This window comes from Macrobrachium nipponense, chromosome 30, assembly GCF_015104395.2.
Source record: "Macrobrachium nipponense isolate FS-2020 chromosome 30, ASM1510439v2, whole genome shotgun sequence".
Taxonomy (NCBI): domain Eukaryota; kingdom Metazoa; phylum Arthropoda; class Malacostraca; order Decapoda; family Palaemonidae; genus Macrobrachium; species Macrobrachium nipponense.
This window is the reverse complement of record NC_087218.1, coordinates 11,137,501-11,142,500: the sequence shown is the minus strand read 5'-3', so window position 1 is coordinate 11,142,500 and position 5,000 is coordinate 11,137,501. Positions and strand designations below refer to the sequence as shown.

The following is a 5,000-nucleotide window of genomic DNA, read 5'->3' as shown; positions in this document are numbered from 1 at the left end:
TACCTCAACACCTGCAAGTTAACACACGGTGGATGCCGTGTCGAGCCACTGATTACATTACTACATTACATAGCACCTGAACACTCCACTACTAAAACAGGTGGTTGTTGCTACAGCAATATAATTTACTTAATTGGAAATCTTTCACTTCTCAATAAAATTAATCCGCCTCTCTCTCTCTCTCTCTCTCTCTCTCTCTCTCTCTCGTACTTGTCGTCTCCAGCAGAACACCATCCGCTGAGCGGCGTCTGGAAAGGGGAAGAGCAGAATCTCGGATAAATCAATATAATTATTTTTCTCTCCCTTTCGTCTTCGTCCATTTCATTCCATGTCAGATGACGGACCCAATGTAGCACTAATCGATCCGAGAAATGATGATGTCTATGGCACAACAAGTCCTCGTTTTTTTGTGTAACCAATGATATTATCTCGTTGCAGTGACGTCACCCGAGAGGGCGGAGCATCGCGTTGCCAAAGTTATAAGTAGGAGTGCGGCACAATGGATCCCTCAGTGCTTGCTAACATGGACAAGGATCAGCTGAAGAAGCAGATTGAGAACATGAAGTACCAAGCGTCAATGGAGAGATGGCCCCTCTCCAAAAGCATAGCGGCGTAAGTATTCCCCTCAAATTATTGTGTCTGTTCAGTGCCCTTGACCCCGACTGCGGACGTGTGATTTATGTGGAAAAGACCGTGTCTGTTACGTTTACGTTTCGGCCTTTGCGAAGCCGCTATCAGCGAATGGAGTCAGTGTTGGTTCAGTGAGGCGATGGACGTCCAGATAAGCGCAGGGACTGTGTGGGGATGAGTGCGTGAGGGAATTAAAGTGCCAGGCCAATCTGGATTGTGAGAAAGAGCCGAATTTGTGCCGGGGGGTGGGGCGAAGAGGGGAAAATGGAAGAGCCCGAAGAAAGAAAGACTGGGAAGGTTTGTTCCATTTTATTTAGCGGCCCCTCTCGCTCTCTGATCGATAAGTGGCGAACAGTACGAGTGTGTCTGTGTCTGATAGGCACCACCACCTCCTCCTCCTCCTCCTCCTCCTCCCAAACGTCCTTTGGGATGTCCCACTCCCTCGTTAAAACGCCTCAAAACAACCACCAGACGATGGATGCACTTTGCACGCAAGTGTTGGCGTTGGGGGACAAGGTTTCACACATTTAAGTGCGCGCGCACGTATAGCTACACATACATGTACTATGTACACGTGCGTATGCGAATGTGTACGGATTCACCCACGAATTGATGTGTACAAAACGAAAACTGCTTAAATGATGCCTTCAGCATCCACAAGAACGAACGAACTGAAAGATCACGAAAGAAACGAGCACCTGTAGGAGAAGCTCTCGGTGTCAGACGCCCACCAATGGAACCGTTGTGGTTCTGAGAGCCACGAGAAGCCAGAGAAAGCCGGGATGCTGCTTTCCAACCCACGGCCCCACCGGAAGGTTCGTTTCGAATGTACTATGCAGCCTCGCGACCGAGGGCACCATGCATGGGATATTAGGAAAATAAATTCTTCAGAGCTCACAGGGGACCGGTGAAATGACTCATCCAGTGCAAAGGCTTCACCGTTCGGTCAAGGGGATTGGTCTAAAGCAGTGAAATAAATCCGCAGGGATGGGTCTAGGGTTTCGGCAGTGAAATAAAGGATAGATACGGAGAAATTGTTGGGGAATAAGGGAACAGACTGAAAAATGGAAATAGCACGGGAAACAAATGGTTTATAAAAGGGAGGGGGGGTTGGGGGGGGGCGGGGGCAATGGATTCATGCAAAGGGATCCCTAAAGGGTTTATCAAAATTAGTACAAAAAAAAACAAACAAAAAGAGGGGGGGGGGTAAACGGGAAAACAAAGAGGGCAACAGGCAGTAGTGGAGAGAGTTTAATAGAAGAGAGAGAAAAATTAAAAGCAAAATTAGTTAGAAGAGGAAGAGGAAATAAAAGAAACGATTAATGAAAGTGGGAAACAGTGTCAGAGAGGAAAGAAAGGGGGAGAAATGGGTAATGGAAATAAATAAAAGGACAAAGAAAGAGTGAAAATAGGATACAGGGAAATCAAGCGATGGAAGTAGGGGGTATACCAAGAATAGGGAATAAACAGGGGGGAAGGGTTAATAAATGAGGGGAAGATGAGGCGTTCCAGGGAAACCCCAACACCGGAGGAATCTTAAGAGAAGGAAATCAATGGAGGTACAGCGAGAGAGACGGGGAGAGAGAGAGAGGAGAGAGAGAAAGCAGCTATACACTGTCAGGATCTCTCTCTCTCTCTCTCTCTCTCTCTCTCTCACTGTCACCAGCTTTAAGGTAGGGCCACGCCCACAATCACAACCTGTATCTACCCGTGTCTACAACTACAATCTGTACTTTTTACACGACTAAACCTACTGTCGCCACACCTTTCCCCACAGAAACAACCTGGATCTTCTGATAGCCTGTCTCACAACCTCTACTTTACAGCATGTCATAACCCGCGTTTTCTCCTCTCTACATTCACAAGCTGTATTTCCCTCGTCCACAATAACAACCTGTATTAAAAATGCTAGGAAATCCAACCCGTGTTTTCGTGTGACCATAATCACAACTTACGTATACCTTTACAACATTACAACTTGTATTTTTCACACAACATCCACCTGCCCTTGGACATAATTACAACCGGGTTTTTTCCAGTCCAACAATGCTAAACTATTTTTCTTGCATTTTGCTGCGACCACAACCATAAGCTGTACTTTCCCACAGCCAAAATCACAACCGTTATTTAGTCTGGCCCATCACCCTCATTACAACCTGTATTCCACACTAATAACCAACCTTCCCATAATCAAACCAGTACTGTTCTTTGCCTTCAATAACAACTTGTTTTCCTCCTTAAACAATAACAGTATGTATATACCCACGTACACAACCGAAACCTGCATTTGTCCACGCTAAAAACTACAACTCGTCTTTTCCAGTCCATGCAAACCGAATATACCATTTCTATACTCACAACCTATACTTGATCGCACCCCTAACCGTAATTGTATTTTCTAACACTAACAATCACAACCTTCGTTTCCTCCTTGCTCACAATTACAACTTGTATTTTCACACGACTACAGTCCCAACTGCATTCACGCCAAGAGAAAAACTACAACCTGTAATTTATGTCACAGCCAATTACAACTGATATTTCCACCAGCACCTACAATCAAAATCCATGTTTACTTTGGCCTGACAACAGTCACATCCTGCATTTTCCCACACTAACAATGACAATCTGAATTTCCAACACCTACTACCATCGTAATCTGCATTTTCCCACCCCCACAATGATTAACTGCTTTTTCCTTTTCCCATAATTACAACCCATTATCCATCAAAAATAAAATCGGAACCTGTATTTTTTCACATCCACAACCAGTAATTTCCCTTGCTAATAATGACATGTATCTTAGCGCACTTACAATAATCACAACTTGTTTTTCTTTGGAACAACAATAAACAGCATTTTTACCATAATTTTTTTTTTCAACCAAAAAACCAATACTTTTATATTCACGTACACGATCACAAGCTACCTCATGTCCACAACCAGACTATTTTTACAAGGAAACAATAAAAATACGTATCCCCTCTTTTCCTCCCTTAAAAAAAAAAAAGAAGAAAAAAAAAAACAGTCACAACCTGCACAATCTATGTCATCACAAATTGCATTTCACAATTTCACAGTAAAGAGAGAAAGCCAGTTGTTTCCCAGAAAGTGAAAACTTACATGAGCGAGAGAGAGAGAGAGGCTTGTGCCTGCAAGTAAACAGCATTCGTGAATTCTGTAAACAAGCAGATAACGGAAGAGCGTGTGGAAAAGGTAACGAATACAGTTATAAGACTTAATTTAACAAACAGAGCTTTGTTTCTGCGCTGTTTAACATGCACATTATTGATTTTTTTTTTTTACATTTTCATGCTAATAAATAAATCGTAAATATCCGATCCTAAAATTCCTGTATTTCAACTCAACGCGAAACATATTTTTCAGACCTTTTTAGCCTCTTCCATAGATCTTTCCTGACGCCCCCAAAATAACAGCAAAGTAGTTTGTAGGCTTCCCCCCCCCCCCCCCCCCCCCCCCCCCCCCCCCCCCCCCCCCCCCCCCCCCCCCCCCCCCCCCCCCCCCCCCCCCCCCCCCCCACCCCCCCCCCCCCCCCCCCCCCACCCCCCCCCCCCCCAAGTAAGCGACAACGTGGCCGCAACTGAGTACGTGATAATGAACAATATAAACAAATAACTCTGGTTTAATCTGGATAAACATATCGGGTAATCTGTGATGCAGATGAACGAGCATAATGAGGAAGGATTGCGAGGCATATGCAAATTACCAATTCCCGTCACGTGGGTTTTAATAGACAGGTACTAGCTAACTAAATGAGAGAGAGAATGGGGGGGGGGGGCGGGGGGGCACTAGTTAACTAAATGGGAAAGAGAGAGTCAGAAGCTAATTAAATGTGTGTGAGAGAGAGAGAGGCACTAGCTAACTAAATGAGAGGGAGGGAGAGAGGCACTAGCTAACTAAATGAGAGGGAGAGAGAGAGGCACTAGCTAACTAACTGAGAGAGAGGGGGTGGGTTGGGTGACACTAGTTAAACTAAACGAGAGAGAGAGAAGGGGGGGGGGGGGGAGGGGGGCTGGGCATAGTTAACTGAATGAAGGAGGGAGAGAGAGAGAGAGAAGCACTAGCTATAAATGAGAGAGAGAGAGAGGGTGGGCACTAGCTAACTAAATGAGAAAAAGAGAGAGAGGGAGACTAGCCAATTAAATAATAGAGAGAGAGAGAGAGAAGCACTACCTATAAATGAGAGAGAGAGTGAGGCGTCAGGGGCACTAGCTACTTAAATGAGAGAGAGGCACTCATTTAATTAGCTAACTATTATTGATAGAGAGGGTGGGGCACGGGGGCACTAAGGATAACTAAATGGAGAGAGAGAGAGAGAGGAGTGAATGAGGAGGGGGGGGTTGGGGTAC

At 45.1% G+C, this 5,000-nt stretch overlaps 1 long non-coding RNA gene across 1 annotated transcript in view; it reads left to right on the top strand.

Moving 5' to 3' along the window:
* Positions 1 to 472: 472 nt before the first annotated feature.
* Positions 473 to 5,000, top strand: part of LOC135202279 (uncharacterized) — a 61,334-nt gene continuing 56,806 nt past the window's right edge. The window contains exon 1 of the long non-coding RNA XR_010311707.1: positions 473 to 612. This is a non-coding gene — a long non-coding RNA (uncharacterized LOC135202279). The remainder of the gene's footprint in view (positions 613 to 5,000) is intronic.